The sequence below is a fragment of the Barbus barbus genome (assembly GCF_936440315.1).
Source record: "Barbus barbus genome assembly, chromosome: 22".
Lineage (NCBI taxonomy): Eukaryota > Metazoa > Chordata > Actinopteri > Cypriniformes > Cyprinidae > Barbus > Barbus barbus.
In genome coordinates, this window is record NC_136750.1 from 14,112,598 (window position 1) to 14,132,003 (window position 19,406).

General features: G+C 40.1%; 1 pseudogene across 1 annotated transcript in view; it reads left to right on the forward strand.

The window, feature by feature from the left end:
* Positions 1-19,406, forward strand: part of LOC306888652 (cilia- and flagella-associated protein 45-like) — a 28,285-nt pseudogene that overhangs the window by 4,732 nt on the left and 4,147 nt on the right. Inside the window, exons 5-10 of the transcript in view lie at positions 3,244-3,414; positions 3,684-3,862; positions 3,946-4,076; positions 4,184-4,327; positions 15,285-15,398; positions 15,564-15,757. The product of the transcript in view is annotated as a cilia- and flagella-associated protein 45-like (transcript). The remainder of the gene's footprint in view (positions 1-3,243; positions 3,415-3,683; positions 3,863-3,945; positions 4,077-4,183; positions 4,328-15,284; positions 15,399-15,563; positions 15,758-19,406) is intronic.

The window sequence follows — 19,406 nt, forward strand, 5'->3', positions numbered from 1 at the left end:
TCTCAGTCGAATCTTTGGGATTTACTGGACCAGCAAATCCAATCCAAGCTCGTAATATGCAGGATTTAAAGGATCTTCTGCTAATGTCTTGGTGTCAGATACCACAGGAAATATTTGGAGGTCTTGTGGAGCCAGTGCTTTGACACATCAGAGCACTTTGGCAGCATGAGGGGGACTTATTGGGCAGGTGGTTTTAATTTTGTGGCTAAACAGTATTTATAATATGCTATATTATAATACATGTTGTGTTCAACAGTTATTAAAAATATGACAGAGTTTGCTACTACCACAGTTTGCTATGGGAGAATACTATAACAGAAGCTCACGCAACAATGCAGTTTCAGCAGAAACATAGCCAGATCAACTTGCATGAAGTCCTTTGTTCAGACTCCATCCAAAATTAGTCTTATAGATAAATTTGTCCTGAGGTGTGCAGACTATTTTGGGTCTTTACTGCAGTTTATTTTAATTCACTTTAACTATTTAGACAAGTAAGTGGTCATTTTTTTCAAACGGATCACATTTAACACAGCCTAGTCATTCTTTAAAAATCTGATCTCATGCTTTCATTCCATTTGTACATTATTTAGTTCCACATAATAACTGTTTGAAAACACAAGATCATTATTACATGTAATTTAAGGGTTAGCACAATCAAAGTATTTATTTATTTATTTATTTATTTTTTACAATTTATAGAATTATTTTAATACATAATGATATTTTATTAAAATTCAGGAGCACGTTCAGATAATCAACCAATTCAGCACAGGTGGAGCTCATTTAGATAATCAACTTAATTAGCATGATAAATATATATATATACAGCCAACTCACCTCTGTCCCATGACAGTTTTCCAGCATCCCGCCTCCACCCCAACTTCTCCCTCTTAACTATTATTTTCCCAGTTTAGGGATAGGGGAGTTCTCTGAGTTCGGGGCTATAGTCTAAGCTCAGAGCCCTCCCCTCAAACAGCATGCCAAATATGCTTAATATTTGCTCATCCTGATTATATGTAAGTGTAAACTTGTGAATTAATATTATTAGAAAGACAAAAAAAAAATTGCAAATGCACAACTCTAGATGGTGGTTTGGGGTAAAACTTAAAAATTTAAACTAAAAATGAAATGAGAAGTAAACAGAGAGTAATTATATATTAAATAGAACAAATAAATTGCACAAAAATACAACAGAATGAATGTGAAAACTAAGTGAAATAATGTTTTTTAGTTTTTTATTTAATTTATTGTAGGTCGGTCTAACAGTAGTAGCAGGTACATACATTGAATAACATAATCAAATGTAAAGTAACAGCGACTAGTCTTCATTCTATAAACAAATACAAATGAATCCTTACAATTAAAGTTACAAAAGTTACTCAGTCAAAAGCAGTGAGTTATTTGGCTGATGTTGTTTGATTAACATGGATAGCAGCACATATTTAGTGAAGTGACATACTGTCAAGTATGGTGACCCATACTCGGAATTCGTGCTCTGCATTTAACCCATCCAACGTGCACACACACAGCAGTGAACACACACAGTGAACACACACCCGGAGCAGTGGGCAGCCATTTATGCTGTGGCGCCCAGGGAGCAGTTGGAGGTTCGGTGCCTTGCTCAAGGGCACCTCAGTCGTGGTAATGAGGGTGGAGAGAGCGCTTGACATTCACTCCCCCCACCTAGACTCGAACCCGCAACCTTTGGATTACGAGTCCGACTCTCTAACCATTAGGCCACGACTTCCCCTAATATATAAGTTGATGTCATTTTTGTCTGTGCTGACTTGACTTCTTTGCTTAGTTTAATCTCTTTCGCTTTTATTCTTTTGTTAAAGAATGACTTGTTCGATCAAATGAACATCTAAATCTCTCTCACGACGGGGCCGACAGACATGATTCAATATGCTCAAGTGGCCAAAAAGCCCCTGATGTGGTCTAACGGTTCAGACTAGTGCCAATGGTCCAACATTGGTCGGTGGCCAACAATCGACTTGGTGTTTTAGGACCTTTAGAGTGTAAATGGAGTTAAAGAAATCATAATGCGGCACAAAACAAACCAACAAAACTAAATGAAAGCAAGCACATGAGGAACAGGTGAAAACAATTAACCGAATGAGTACTAGACAATGGTTAAACAATGGGGCGTGGCCAAGGAAATCAAGGAGGCAGGACAGGGGAGCACATCAGATTTCAAAGGATGCTTTTTCAGAGGTTGCATTCGTCAGCCACGTACATAATCAAGGTTGTCTCATTTCAGTAAAGTAGCAATTCTAAAAATAACTTTTAGGCCGCGTATCCACCAAAGTATTTTTTCCAGAGGCTAGCATATTTTTTCAATTGTTTTCAATGGGAGTGCTGCAATTTAAAACAGCAACAGTGTGACGGGGCGCTGAGCATCTTTTTCACACTGAGTGCTTGTGTTTTTTTTCTCGGTGCCGAGAGTTTAAGCATGTTCAGATTTGGGTAAAACGCAGTGCTCATCGCTGTCACTTTTTAGTCAGCTGTCCAATCACAGTAGAGGAGGACATTTTGAAGGATGTGCAATTTGTGGACTATTGTCATTGAGGTTACCTCATTTTAGAAGAATAATATCCATAGAAGACAAAAGAAATGTGGAACACGGACAGGGCTGCCAGGGTAAAACGCTGACATTAATGATGAACAAATGTATTAAACTGCATACGCATCTCTTCCCATTCAAAGGGCATATGTGCTATGAAAAGGATACTTTGTGATCTTTTGCTGAAATGTTTTTTTTTTTTTTTTTAAACAGCTTTTCTGATGATCCGTTGTGAGATTAGTACTAAAAAAAAAAAAAAAAAAAAAAGCTGTGAAAATTGTACAAAAGCATTTAATAACAGCTGTAAATGAATGCTTTTTAAGAAGTTTAACAAGCTACCAATTTATTTCTTGATTTTTGTGTGCAGCTGTAAAAATAAGTACTAATAACAAACAAGGCTCTGGTTGAAGCATCATATAATTTACACAGAACGAACCTGACCTTGTGGACTTGTTTTTGTATTTGACTGTACTTTTCCATCGTTTTTTTTTTTTTTTATACATGTTTAATATATAAACATGTTTTGCTTCAACGTCTCAAACAACATCTTTTTTTTTTTTAATCATTCCATTGCCCACAAAACTGTAGTATGTATGACCCCATTATTTTTCTTTGGCTGTCTTCCAAGCATGGCTGTTTTTCTTAAAGATAAGTAGATCTAGTTGTTGTCATTGTGTCAGGATGCTGCAGAGCAGAGAAAAGCACAGATGCGTCAGGCGGACCTGTCTCGGCAGAAGAACCAGAACCTCAGTGAGCTCGAGGCTGAGGCAAGGGACCGGGCTCAGTATCTGTTGGAACGGGCGAACGCCCTGAGAATGGAACAAGAGGATGAAGTCAAGAAGCTCAATGAGGTAGATCGGACCGTAGTGAAAAGTCAAACCATAGCTGCGTCTAATTTCGGAGGCTGTGTCCTCCAGAGGTTGCATTTGTTGGCCACAGACATTGAGGCTGTCTCATTTAAGTCATGTTTAAGAAAAGTACAGCCATGAGAGCTCCTCAATGACACATACGGCCAACAAATGCAACCTCTGGAGGACGCAACCTCGGAAATGAGATGCAGTGTATGACCCACTTACTGTAATGTTGTCTACATCCAAATGTTGCCTTTGTACTCCTGCAGTTAATTCAGGAAGTGCAGTCCCATGTTGTCCGAGATGTACAAATTCAGGAGAAGAAACAGAACTGTGCAGAGTGGCAAGAGGAAGAGAAGAGACTGGATGCCATGATGGAAGTGGAGCGTCGCCGGGCCTTAGAAACTCAGGAACAAATTGAACAACTGCGAAAGGAGCAAAGGCTTGAGTAAGGATGTTCACGACCTGTATTGTGTATACTCTAAATACAATGCTCTGTTCTCTGTGGTTGATGGGTGGGTGTTCTTAAAGTGGGAAGATGTGCATCCTGGACCAGATACAGATGCGTCTGGAGGAAAAAAATGCTACAGGATGAGTTGAAGGAGCAGGAGGGTCAGGAGTTGTTGGAAAACATGGAGAAAATACAGATGGAGGAGCTCAAGGTAAATACAATAAATCTTTAGATCAGCTCAAATTATACATTATATAGTCTGCTAACTCGCATATATAAGTATGTGTGAGTTCATCTCTGTGTGTGATATTATCACAGGCCATTGAAAGAAAGGAGGAGCAGAGGAATTTGCTTCAAGAGATTCAGAAGATAAATGAAGAGAATTTGCTTGCTAAAGATCAGAAAAAGGAAGAAGAGAGATTAGTAGATCTGCGAGCTGTAGAGTATACACGTAAAAAATTGGTAAGAAAAGTCTTTAATGGCTTTCTCACTATCTTGCTTCTTTCGTCACCCACCAATGTAATGTTAAACTAAAATCAGAGACAGACTTCATGCAATTTTTGCATTTAAGTTTTTAAATATTTGTTTTAATCAATTTCTTTATAAAATGCACAACGTATTAGGAAAAATAACAGACACAGAACACAAAAAACAAACCAATTTTTTTTTTACACACGATTATGTATAATTTGTGAAGGGAAAAAAAAAAAAAAGAGAAGAGGGAAAAAGTGACTTTGGCCCATTCACCCAAGCCAACTGCAAGAGCTCCTGGCTCCCACATCTAAATAAATAATACTTAAATAGTGGCCATAAGTTGTAAATGTTCCAAAACCACGTTTCACATGTGATTTTAATATATAATTGCACATGTGAAATTCATGAGTAAATGAGTAAATGAATGGAATGAGTAAAACCAAATATATATATATATATATATATGTAGAGAGAGAGAGGTGTAGTAAAAAAAAATTGTAGAGCTTCACTAAATAGAAATAGAAAGGGGCTGTAAAAATTGCTAAAGCACTGAAAATGGGAAATACTGTATGTGAAATAATTAAGAAGAATCAAGTAACAAATATAATAAACTACCTACATCATCACAAGTTAATGTGGAAGGTTTCATAAAAAAAAAAAAAAAATCCACTGCTTTCATCCAAAACAAACTCCAGAATATTCAGTTGCCAGTGCAACTACTGGTATTTAAACAGGAGTGGATTCTGTGGTCAGATGAAAAAAAAAAAAAAAAAGAAAAAGCAAGCACTCAAGATGGGTTTCGTGCACACAGGGATAAAGAAAAAAAGCACCCCATGTATACAATTAAATATACTGCTGTATCTTTTATTTTGGTATAAGTTTGCGGTCTGGTCTGCCAGACCATACTGGCTTAGAATTAAAAGTGGTGGCAGCAAACCCTTACAAAGACAATACCACCAATATTTTTAAACACCAGGCTCCAGAATCCATGGAACCCTAGGGCAGGGTGTTTGGATAATGGCTGGATGTGAGGTACAAATTTAGCCAAAAACATGTTTTCTGTAACTGTAGTGAGAGTTCACGATGGGCATGTGAACTACAAATAGTTTTTTTTTTTTTTTTTGCAGGTAGTATTAATCTTTTTGTCTCTGTGGCTTTAACCCTCATGTGGTATTCTGACCATTTTGACCTGGAGAGGATTTTCTTTTTCCCGAAAATGTTAGTTAATGTTGGTGTAAAACTTACTGACTTTGGGTATAACTTCCCAAAATTTTGGGGATCATTTTCACTTACAGTGTCTGCCATGTGCATGTTTAAGTCCACAAGACCGTTGCACTGTAAAACTTTTCGTTGTAAATTTACCGTAAAATACTGGCAGCTGGGTTGCCAGCCATTAACTGTGTTTTTACAGGACTACTACTGTAAACAATATTTACAGTCTAGTACTGTAATTAACAAATACAGTATTCCTACTCTTATATATATATATTTTTTTTACAGTATTAAACTGTTATGTACAGCATTATTTTTTGTGCTTTTCATTCTGTACTCTTAAATTGAATTATTTACATAATTAAAAATATTTTAATTGGATCTCCAACTGTGATTACAATAGGAAGTAGAATACAACATTCTACGAGTTTTAAAACATTTAATTGTTTTTAAAGCATAGACAAGAAAATTGGCCAATGTGACCATATGAGCCGAAATGCTAACTGTATCTAAAACTTGTAAAATGCATTTAACAGTTAACAATTAGCACTTCATTAACAATGCAGTCTTTTAATGTACATTTAATGAATGGATTTTTTTTTTTTTTTTTCAGAAATATGTTTTAAAGTGAAACTGAAATAGTCTGGAAATAAATAAATAAATAAAATAAACAAAAATAAACCTGCCTTATACAAACATATTGGCTGAAATGCCAGCTGTAAGTTTTTTTTTATAAAACAATTAAAATGCAATTTACAGTTAACAACAGAGCATTAACAAGGCAATAATCTTATTTATAATGTACTTACTTTTAATGAAAAATGGCCCAGAGAATGAAAGTCTAAAAATGCATTATTTAATTTAATTAAATAATGACCTTGGCTATTGGTCTTCTGAGCTCGACACTCTATTAGCACCGCAGTTCACTTTGATTCACCCAGGAAAAGCACACAAGTTGTGAGAAATCAAGATTGATAAAAACTTCACATGTAAAACATCCCCTAGAAATCCCCAAAAAAGTATTTGTGTACTTTCTTTACTCTCAGTAAATCTCCTGACTGGAACTCCAGCTGTCAGATGACAGTCAGAATGAAAGTTAACAGATGTGAACGCAATAACGTCTTGAGACGAACACAACAGATATATTCTTCTCAGAGGAAAAAGTACATTAATTATATATATATTTTATTATTATTATTCATATTTAATCTCTCATAAATTGCTGTTTCTGGGAGAGTAGAGGTGAACTACAGTGCTAGATGAGCACCGAAGACCAACGGCCAAGCTCTGGAGTTTCATTAAATAATGCCTTAAATTACGGTTTGTTTTTCACCAAACCTTACCATATTCCCCAGAACATTTGGAATATATGACAAGTGTTACATGGGATTATTCTCAGATACTTTTGCATCTTTTGTGAAATCTTGATGCTGGTCGCTAACACTTCCATTATATGTATGAGCAGGCTTTTTTTTTTTTTAGTAGTCGTAAAATATAGTAGGTCAAACGGCATTAGAACTACTCAAGGATGAGTAAATGATGACTTTTAAATTTAAGGTAACTAACACTTTAATGTTTACATACCAGGAATTGTAAATCGTGGACTCTGGCAAATGTGGAGATTGCTGGACATCAGATGGAGTTGTAAATTCCTGAAATTATAAAAAAAAAAAAAAAAAAATTTAAATAAAAAAAACCATCATCAACAGAACCAAGCATAGCATTTTTGTTAACACATGGACTACAAATGTACAAACGTGAAGCACTTACATTAACACTGGCTCTTCATCAGATTATTCATCCTGAAACGAAAAAATAAATAAAAAGCACGTCTGTGTCCGTGTAACATTTACTTTAAGTCTATATGCCATTGCAAGAGGGAATCCTCAATACATTTTTGTAAACATCTTTTGTGAATCACTTTGTATTATTTGTTATTTATTTATTATTGATTTAAAGGAAGCGTGAATCAATGTTTTAATTAGAATCACTTGCCTGTGACAGATTTATCTATTCGGCCATCAGACATTTTATAATTTAGAACATTAAACGATCTAGATATAATTTGGTTATATGCTTTTACCAGAATGACATGGTAAATGTGTCTGTATTATGTGCAAAATCAAAGTTACTTGATGAAGAGGTGAGAACAGCGACCTTTTTTTTTTGCTAAGGATTTAGCAGAAGTTCCCAAAATCAAACCACTGAAGTAATCCGTATAGAGTCTGGGAATGTGTCGTCACAGCGGCAATGCATTCTGGGAATTTAGGTAACAGGAGCTACCGCGGAGACTGGATAATATAGTGAATATAGACGTTGATATTATTTAATGTTTCTATTATTCTACTTAAGATCGCGTTGGAGTGGTTAAGGCTGACTTTACATCATTTGCCATAGCCCTGTGCACAGCCTGTGTGAAAAACGTGCTTTTTTTAGCCTTAGAAAGCTGAAAAAGCAGAGGTATTTCCTGCAGACATTAATAGATGCCATAGCCCTTATTGATGTCTGCATGAAATACCTCTGCTTTTGATTAACGCTGTTGATACAGTAAGCCTTAATCATTCAACGCGATCTTAAGTTGAATCACATAAGCATAAAATAATAGCCTATATAATGTCTACATTCACTACGGAACTCGGATGAAAGTTAAACTGAAACTCGGTAACAACTCAAATAAGATATGGCTTAATAATTTATCTCTGTAGATTTAATATACAGTGATTTGCATTAAACTGTTCGCCCTCACACTACAAATAAAATAAAATCATATATGGAAATATTATCTGTGGCAGCTCTTTGATCCCAGGACACTTGTTTGTAAGGATTAAGTTTCATTCATTAATTTATTTGATCGTTTATCATTGTTCGGCATCTCTAATAATAATGAATCTTCAACTTGGTTCATTATTTATTTGCACAGAATCCACAATAAACATCGTTTCAAAGCAGTAAGTTCTGTTACCTCTATAATGGCTTAATTCTTTACACTGAGCAGATTTACTGGGCAATATTGTGATATATAACAATGCTAAACGATCCACTGTTTAAGATCTAGCTATGTATTATCCCCTTTAAAAAATAGGCATGGTTTTGCTAATCTAATCAAAGTGTTTTAGCAGTTAGCCTGTATCAGTACCACTGTAGTGAAAGAGACTGAATAATGAATATATGCAGCCCCTCAGACAAACCACAGAGACATTGTTTTATTTAAAGAGATTTACTTATTAGTCCGTTTTATTCTAAGAGTATGTAAGACGGTTTTCAAAAAATATTAATAGTAAACAGTCGGCTTTTTTCTGTGGTGATTTGCATATGTTTACACTGTGTGCCCCTGAGCGTTACATAAAACATGGCGGAATCTGACGCGACGTGAAGCTCTATAGAAATGTGATAAAAAAAAAAAAAAAGGATTGACTTACCGTATCAATACTCCGACGAATAATTGTCCATCTTTTTGAGCTCCGAAGTCTATTTAGCATAAATTATATTATTCAGATGGCAATCGATTTCCCCGTCTTCTCATGCAGCGTCGTCCATTTTCTGCTGCGTCATAAGCAGCTACAGAGTCGAAGCTCACAAAAGCTTAAGTTAGATACTAACGTTACTCACAAATTCACAACCCTGGCATATCTCATTAAAAAGAATAATTATTCTATTCAGATAAATCCACTGACAAATTAAGTCTGCCTGTAATACTGGCACAAACGTCTGTTTGTCTGTTCACATCACATCACATCTGAATTGAGCGCGAAAGAAAATCAATCCCACAATGCAATGCGCTTACAGTATGATTCTGTATTACAAATTTAGCGGGCTGAAAACAGAAAACTGCTGTATATTTACAGATATTCTGTAAAACATACAGCATGTTATTGTTTTATAAAAATACAATATAATACTGTTAGAAAACACCTGTAAATTTACAGTAAAGTTTTACAGTGTGGATAACCCGTTTGTCATTTAGGTTTCAGAAGGTTGCTGACAAATGCCCTCTATGAGGCTGCTATGAACCCTTGATGTGCATTTCTACCAACACAAGCGCCACAGCAGACTCAAAGCAGCATCACTAGACTTTGAGAACGCAAAATTTCTGTGAACACTGCAACAGTTGTAATATGGCGCCACACTCTGCGGAACCTTTAAAAAACGATTCAACATATAATACATCTAAAATGTAAAAATATGCAATCTGCTCCACTTTGGAAAAAAAAAATGCACTGTTGCAAAAATTTGCAAAAAAAATTCAAAAATTTCACTGTTATATGGTTTGTCTGTAAATCATACATGGATGTTGTGTGGAAAATTTAATTATACGTGTGTGCTGTCTGAGCGCTATCTGAAGAAGGTGCTCATAGAGAAGCAGGGGAGTATTGAACACTTTATAGGCCTTGAACGGTTAAATACACACTCTTGTATGTGTCAAAATGACTGTCTTTGCAAGTATCCTCGTAAAGAAAACAGCTGAGAAATAAAACGTGTAATATATCCAAGCAGCTCTTAAAGTGACAGCTAAATCACTTTTTTTTTTTGTTAACAACTTTTTATTGAACTTCACTCTGTGGAACAGCAGTACAGAACCAAACAGCAGCCGTACAAATCCAGAACCCACCCCCCGGTAGACCCCCCCCAAAAAATAAATAAAATAAATAATAACAATAAAAATATATTAATTAATATCAATAGATAAACAAATAACAACAAAATAACTTCTACAAAGACTTTAGAAAATAAGACACAACATTAAAAGCTGAATGCCATGAATTAACATTTTTCATAGTTGGATCCATGTATATGAGAAGTAGAGAGTTCCATCGAGATAATATCCAACAAATACACATTCCAGGTTCATCTGTCCATTGTGTGAGGAGGATTCGGTTGACCAGCAATTTTTTTTGCTGCTGTGAGAGCAGCTAACAGTAAAGATCTTTGTTGGACGGACAAGGTGAAGTCCCAAAAGTCATTCATGAAAAAATGGCGCGGAGTCAAACATATCTCAGTACGCAAGAAATATGATAGGTCCAGTGAGAGCTGAGTCCAAAAAGGTGAGAGAGAGGGGCACTCCCCCCAAAAATGCAAAAACGTGCCTAAAACTCCTTGGGAACAGAAATTACACTTAGGAGAAGATGACAGATTCATATAAAAACGTTTCATTGGAGTCAAGTAAACACTATGCAGCAATTTCCAATTAACCATTTGGTGATTAGGGTTTTTAGAAGACAATTTAAACATACCCTGTACCTCATTGGAAAATAAAACATGCACTTCCTCATTAAGATCCTTAGCCCAAACAGTAGTAATAGATAAAGGTTTGTATGAATGCTCAAGAAGAAAGAGATAGATGACTGAAGCAGAGGAGGGAGATTCCTCAGAAGGAAGGATTAGTTTGCGCAAAGGGTGAACAGGCAGTTGAGAGTTCCAAGGCACCCCATATACCCGTAGGGCCGATTTAATAGGCAAATACATAAACAGGAGGTGCCTGGCAGATTATATTGCGTTTTAAGATTCTGGAAGGATTTTAAACCACTATCATCATAGATATCTCCCAGAGTCCATTGCGGACAATGAAATGGAGTACCGCCTGACAAAAGGTTATTATTATGGAAAATAGGCAAGTGCCTATGCCATTTTGTAGCTAGTTGTGAATGTCTTTCAACATCCCTCCATGTGGAGAGGAGGTGGGTTACAATGGGACCAAACCGAGATTTACACTGCCTAAGTGGAACTCCCAAAAAACAAGGTGCATCAATTTATACGGATAAACAATAGATTCCTCAATTGCTCTCCAAGACACAGAAGCGTCAGGATCAAACCAAACTGCTAAAGGGCGGAGGGAAAAGGCTTGAGCATACGGTCTAATATTAGGGAGAGAAAGACCTCCATGTAATCTACATCGTTGTAAGGTAGTCAGTTTAATACGAGGACGTGTCTCATCCCATATATACCGTGAAACACATGTATCTAGTTTGTTCCAGTAGCCAACCGGTGGAGTGAGAGGAATCATGGAATATTCACGGTCAGAAGAGCCTCATTGTAAGCGGCAGTCCGTTTGTTAACCGCAAACCTTTGAATTAATAATATGATATAACCTGCGTAAGTTATCATTATATTTAATGAATCCTGTTTGGTCATGATGAAGTAGCCTATTCATAAATTTCTCTTGACGACGAGATACAGTGGTGTGAAAAAGTGTTGGCCCCCTTCATGATTTTTTATTTTTATTTTTTTTGCATGTTTTTCACACTTTAATGTTTCAGATCATCAAACAAATTTAAATATTAAATCACGGTAGCGGAGAGGTACATCACACGCAGTCCGTGTAGAGCAGCAGGTAGAAATAACCATACCAGCTTTTAGTCGAACAGCAATGCCTCCACGTTTACCACGTCTTCTGCGACGTTTCTTGCGAAAACGATACACTGAATCGATACACTTTCTATGGCCCCTGAATAGAAAGTTTTCAGGATTGCTGGTGAGACCCTGAATTTCCTCAGCTGTCGCAGATGGTACAGTATTTGCCTGGCTTTCTTAACCTGTGTTTGGATGTGTGTAGTCCAAGTCAGGTTCTTGGAGATGTTTACACCGAGGTACTTGAAGCTACTCATCCTCTCCACAGGGTTCCCACTGATCATAAGAGGAGTGTAGGGCTGCTGCTGTCTCATCCTAAAATCCATGATCAGCTCTTTAGTTTTGCTCACGTTCAGAGAGAGACAGTTGTCCTGGCACCATGATGTGAGTCTCTCTACCTCATCCAAGTATGCGGTCTCATCATTGTTGGAGATGAGGCCCAGAACCACAGTATCATCAGCGAATTTGATAATAGATGTGGAGCTGTGAGAGGACACGCAGTCACACGTGTAGAGAGAGTAGAGCAGGGGACTCAGGACACAGCCCTGTGGGGCTACTACGTTCAGAGTGATGGAGTTTGAGGTGAACTGGCCAACTTTCACCACTTGAGGTCTGCCGGTGAGGAAGTCTTGAATCCAGTCACAGAGTGAGGAGTTTAGGCCAAGGTCTGTGAGTTTTGATGCCAGCTTGATGAGGACTATAGTGTTGAAAGCTGCGCTATAGTCAATGAATAGCAGCCTTACATAATTCCCATTGTTGCTGTCCAAGTGTGTGAGGGAAGAGTGGAGGATGTGAGCGATGGCATCGTCCGTAGATCTGTTTGGGCGATAGGCAAACTGAAGAGGGTCCAAAGTATCAGGTATGGAGGAGCAAATGTGGCTCTTTACAAGTCTCTCAAAAACCTTCATGACTATAGATGTGAGGGCAACTGGGCGATAGTCATTGAGGCAAGAGGATTTATTGTTCTTAGGCACAGGGATTATGACGAATTTTTTAAATGAGGTGGGAACCACGGAGGTAGCAAGGGACTCATTAAAGATGGAAGTGAACAAACCAGCGAGCTGATCAGCGCAGGACCTCAGAACAAGGCCGGTTATCCCATCAGGTCCGGCTGCTTTCCTGACGTTCACTTTCTTTAGCGCCCTCTGAACCTCATCCTCTGACACCGTGATTACAGGATCATCGCTGCTCTGCCTGCTGCTTCCTGACGCACTGGACGGCAGAGACGCGCCGCCGCCGTTGCAATCTAAGCGACCGTAGAAGATGTTTAACTTGTCGGCCAGCAATGGATCTGCTCTCACCTCCGCGGAGGATTTGTTTCCGAAGGCACAGATGGTCCTCAGTCCCTGCCACATCCGTCGAGAGTCATTGAGCTGGAAATGAGACTCAATTCTCTCTGTATCGGTGTTTGGCGGCTCTTACTGCGCGTCGGAGAGCATAGCACGATGCTTTGTACTCGCTCATATTCACGGTCAGAAGAGCCTCATTGTAAGCGGCAGTGCGTTTGTTAACCGCAGCACGGATTGTTCTGTCCACCCACGGTTTCTGATTGGAGAATGTCCTTATCGTTATTGTTTCTGTAGCTTGCTCGGTTAGTGTGTTTACAAAGCTTAATGCTACATCCGTGAACTCGCTGACGTCAGAAGAACTCGCCCGGAACATGTCCCAGTTGACATCATCAAGAGCCGACTGTAACATAGCTTCTGAGTGGGAGGACCAGCGCGTCACTACTCTCTGCACCAGGGGATCCTGAACGAGCCTTTGTTTATATTCCGGTGTGAGGAAAATGGCGGCATGGTCCGATTTGCCAAAAGCCGGTAGTGAGCGGGCTTTGTAGGCATTCTTGAACCGAGTGTAGCAATGATCCAGTGTGTTTGGTCCTCTAGTTGGACAGGATACATGTTGATGAAAGTTCGGCATGACCTGCCTGGCTTTGTTAAAGTCCCCCGCGATGATAAAGGGAGTGTCAGGATGTTTGTTAATGTAGCCACTGAGCACATCATGAAGCTTAGACAAAGCCAAGCCGGTGTCAGCCTGTGGTGGAATGTACACAGCAGTAACAATGATCAATGAAAACTCCCGGGGCAGATAAAATGGGCGGCAAATAATGGAAAGATGTTCCAGATGAGGCGAGCAGGAACGCGACAGAATGGAGATATTCCTGGGATCACACCATTTCTTTTTAATCATGAAACAGCAAATGTCCAGCTGGAGTTCACTGAGAGTTGGTGGATGAAAGGGATCTGAGAAAATCTCTTGCTTCTTCTGGGGAGTGTAGCATTTTAGGTTCACCTTGATTGAGAATGACCTTCAGCGTTGCAGGATAAAGGAGAAAATTCTGGATGCCAGCGTCTCTCATCTCCTTCCTAATTGGCGCAAATGCACTTCTTTTTGCGGTAACCGAAGAAAAATCTGGAAAGAAAGACAGAGTTGCTCCGTCGGAAGTTTTCACCGGGGCATGAAGTCTGGCGGCCCGCAGAATGAGCTCACTGTCCGTGTACTGCAGCAGTTTAAAGATGAAAACCCGTGGTTTAGCGTGATCTGAGGAGAGTCTTGTGTACATGCAATGCGCTCGCTCCACTTCAATCTCTTTGCCCACCAGAGACGGGAGCCACGTCGGTAGCGATCTTTTCAAAAAGCTCGTAGGGTCGTCCTTTTCGGAACCTTCAGACAATCTGACCAGATGCAGATTGCTGCGCATATTGCGATTCTGCAAGTCCACAACCTGTTGCTCCTATCGTGATCTGCAACAACTTTCTTTTGTTCTCTCGTCTCCCCTGTAAGAAGATCCAGTTTAGAGCATAGCGACTGAACAACTGTCATGTGAGAAGCGAACTCGTTCCACATCGCCGTCTACTCGGTTCTTAGAATGTCCTCAAAGTGTGTAACAGTGTTTGCCATCTTGTCCATCATATCGCTCGCGGTCGGTGTCTTGGATTTCTTCTTAATCGCAGAAGCTGACTAAGATTTACAACTGCATACCATCAGCACCACCAATGAATAAAACTTAAAACAAAAACAAAAACATCTGCAAAAAGAAGCCAAACGTACGGAGCTCTGCTTCAGTACGACTAGGTTCATGAGCACGTCACGTGACTCACAGTTAAATCACTTTTTAACTGTAATAGGAAGAAATATATTTAATTTACACAATAAAGAATATGCTGTTTTAATACATTTGATACTTTTGATTACTTTTTACAATGTATGTAGCATTTCTTATTTGTTCTACTGTAGTTTACTTGTCTTCAGTGAGCTTGTTTTAATTATTTAGGCTAGTATTATTTTTTTGTGATATTGACACATTGTATGAATATATCAACAGAAAACAAATAACCACCAGCATGTTTAAGTAAGAAAGAAAAAGCATTTGTTTGATTAACTCTAGGAACGAGAGGTAGAGTATGAAGCTGAGCAGATACGAATCAAGAAAGACAAAGAGAAGGAAGTGGCACGACTGAGAGCTCTTCAAGAAAGGGACAGAGACCATAAAGCTGAGCAGGTAAAATATTACATCCTCATAAAAAAAAAAAAATAATGCATATAATGAGAAGTATCCTCTTGTGATGGCGTAATACATTTACAGTACCAATTGGCTGACCATGTTGGAGGCAGTGAAATTTATATTCTGGATTCATATATTTTGAGTTTTTCTCTGAACTGTTAGGATGAGATCAGGGCACGGAGGAAACAAGAAGCGGCTGCAAGGGAATGGAGAAGAAAAGAGACAGAGCGGAATTTGAGGAAGCTGGAAGTGGAAGAAAAGCTGAAGGCCGCTCGTTTAGAGCAAGTCACTCACAAGGAGCACTTGCTGTCCATTGAGGCTGGACGAGAGAGAGCAGAGTTTGAGAGGGTCCTGAGGTACAAATACCATAACATGTATCACATACTAGTAGCGTGGCTGTACACAGGGTTTTAGAAACACAGAGGTCCAAAAGGGGGTTGGTAGGCACACAGGGGCATGAACATTTTTGATTCACCTGATTTACATGTGTGCATTTCATTTTTGTCTGTGTCTGTAAAAAACAGTAAACACATATTCATAAAAAAAAATCTATGACATATAGCAGTTGGTGCTGGAATTAAAAAAAAAAAAAAAAAAAAAAAAAAAGGTAAATGATAAGAGAATGAAAACAGCATTTTTAGGTGATCCCTTCAAATTTTAAGCAGAGACCAGCCATGGCCATATCAATGTACAGAGTTGCACTTGGAGGTTTCTTGTCCAAAAAAAGGAAAATAAAGGAAAAAGGTATTAGACTAATAAAGAGAAAGGGTTAAAAATACTATATATTAATGCATTTGATGCATTTGATCTGAATGACAGCACCTGTCAAAGCTACATGTTTTATCATGTTCTAGTGTAGGTCTGAGTATAAAGAGTGAAATTACCGAAAGGCTATCAGGAAACTTTAGCAAAGTTTGCATAAAATTTCACAGCATGTACACAATCATTCTTAATCTTTTTCCTAGTATGCTGAAAACAGTTGAGTTCTTTGTATCCCTGGATATTACTGTTGGTTATTTAACATTTCTATTGTAACACAGTTGTCGAATATTAAATGTTTAATGTAATTATGTAATGATAGATCATGGCTCCATAAGATACATAAGATCCAGCCCCAGACCCCAGATTTTTTTTTTCATTAGATCAATAAATAATGTTTAACTTGCTTACATCTCACTTTATAACAAACTGAAATGATGCAATTTAAGTATGTTAAAGCAAGATGCTTAGCAAGACACCCGATCGTGTTTTTGTTCATGTAAAATGTTTATTAATGTCAAGTCATCTTTATTTATATAGCGCTTGTAACAATACAGATTGTGTCAAAGCACTTAACAGTATCAAATTGGAGGATAGAGTGTCAGTTGTAACGGCACGTGAGTCATGGGGATCCATTTGCAAGGCTTTATTAAAAGGAGTGGTCGGAAACAAGCATGGGTCAAACATTGGCAAACAGGAATATATATGGCAAGACAAAGAGTAGTCCTAGGAATAATATCCAACAGGGGCAAGGCAAAGAATAAATCCAGGTACACAGCAAAATAATCCAAACAAGGTGCAAACAAAAGTCCGAATGGCAAGGCAAAGGGTTAATCCAGGAAATACGGGCAGGTATCAAACACGAGAAAACTAGCAAGGAAGGACTAACAACTAAATGAACTCCGTAAAGTAGCTATCGCTAGGATATACGCTAAACAATACTCGCGATGACAGAGAGGAAGTCCAAGGCTTAAAGCATGTGTGATTGTGTGGTCAGTGAAATCGGCTGTGTGTGTCATCAGTGCAATAGATGATGGGAACTGTAGTAGCGAATGGAAGTTCATGGCCAGGATTCGTGACATATATGTTATTGTTAACTTATTGTTTTAATTACAATTTTAAATGTATTATATTTCTATTTTATATTGTTGCAATTTCTAACAACAATAGTATTACGTAGTTTGGTATTTTATTATATTTTTAGTTATTTTCTTTTATTATATTGTGCTATATAATAAGCATTACAAAACTCAGTGAATCAACCTAAGAAATAACAATTACCTCTATAATCCACTGTGGCGAGGGGGGCGTGATTCAGCGAGGTCTGCAGCTGGAGAGAGAGCTGAGAGACGAGCGGTGAGTAAGTGGGTCAAGTGTAAATGACAAACACCTGTGTCTTGTTCCAGTAAAGTGGCGCGGGGAGACCGCATAAAAGGACCTGGAAAAGGACAGAGAGGGAGAGAGACCGACGGCGGACTGGTGGCTGGAGACTGTGCGGTGGGAACCCCGTGATTGCTTTGGAGAGCCCGTTTGATACTGCGTGGGCAGTGTATTATAGTGAGCGCTGGTAGCGCGTCTTTTTGTTTTGTACGAACCTTGGAATAAAGACACCAGTCTCAGCCTAACCGACCTCGTCCTCTTCCTTCCTGACTATTGACTTCGTTACACTGGTGCCGAAACCCGGGAAGGAAGCAGGAGGGACGCTGCCATCATGCAGACTCCGACAAGTACGCCATTTGCGGATGTCATCTCGTCCCTCGCGGTCCTCCACCAAGAACAACATCAGGCGCTGCTGGATATGCGGACTGACCAGGAACACCGCTTCCAGGCCATCATCCGAGCGCAACAGGAGGACCGCGAGACGTTCCGGAGCTGGATGGACCGGGAGGTCCGGGCAGAAACAGCCGCCCGGCTGACCACACCCCCCCACCTGCCGTTAAACAAGATGGGGGCGCAGGATGACCCCGAGGCCTTCTTAGATCTCTTTGAGAAGACGGCGGAAACCGGGGGGTGGCCACGAGCGCAATGGCCAGTGCGTCTGATACCGCAGACGGCGGCTCAGCAACTGCCCGTGCCGAATCTCCTGGTCTTTGACGATTTGAAACGAGCCATCCTCCAGCGGGTTTACCGAAGCCCAGAGCAACATCGCCAGCGGTTTCGATCGCTGGTCCTGGGCGAGTGCGGTCGGCCCTTTGTGTTGGCACAACAGCTCCGGGACTCCTGGCGCAAATGGCTACTGGCTGAGGGAGACGACGCCGATCACATCCTCGACCGGGTGGTACTGGAGCAGTTCATCACCCGTCTGCCAAGGAAAACGGCAGAGTGGGTCCTGTGCCACCGACCGACGTCGCTGGCCTCAGCCATCCAGCTGGCGGAGGATCAGATGGTGGCGTGCCCCGGGGTCGGCGAACCCCTTCCAGCTGTCTCTCTCTCCTCACCTTTGATTTCTCCCTCTCCTTCTATCACTCGTCCTGTCCCTCTTCCTAGGTCCCGTCCTCCTGGTTTTCCGCGAGACTGGGCAGGAGTACCCTCCGAGTCCAAGAGCTCCGCCCAGGGGGGCGGGGCTGACCACCGCTGGGGCCGACACTGCTCCCGTTTCCCCGCTCTCTCCGCGCCACTCGCTTAACCCACTTCCCGCCACTAGTGCGGCGGGGAGGTCTGGGCCGGCCTGTTGGCGTTGCGGGGACCCGGAGCATTTTATTGACAGGTGTCCCATGATGGAGGTGGGGACAATGATCCGGGTCCCGGACACACCGCAGGCTGCCCCCGATCAGGCTGGCGGGTACCAAATACCTGTGAGTATTGAGGGGGGTAACTACCAGGCTCTGGTGGATTCAGGATGTAACCAAACCTCTATCCATCAGAGCCTGATTCGGCCCGAGGCATGGGTTACAAGCCGCATGGTTCAGGTACGGTGTGTGCACGGGGATGTGGTGAAATATCCGTTAATGTCCGCCGTCATCCAATTTAGGGGACAAAACCATAGTGTAGAGGTCGCAGTTAGCCCGCACCTCCGACAACCGCTAATTCTGGGAACCAATTGGCCGGCTTTTAGTGAATTACTGGGATGCTTATGTGCGGATGTCTCTTGGGGTAAGGGAAAGCAGGGAAAGGGGCCGCTCGTACAGGTGGGAGAGGTTGAACGGGGACCGCTGAGTTCTGACCCAGGGGAACAGAGGGAAATCGAGAGGACGAGCCTCTCGGAGCGCGATGATTTTCCCCTGGAGCAGACTCAGGATGAGTCAT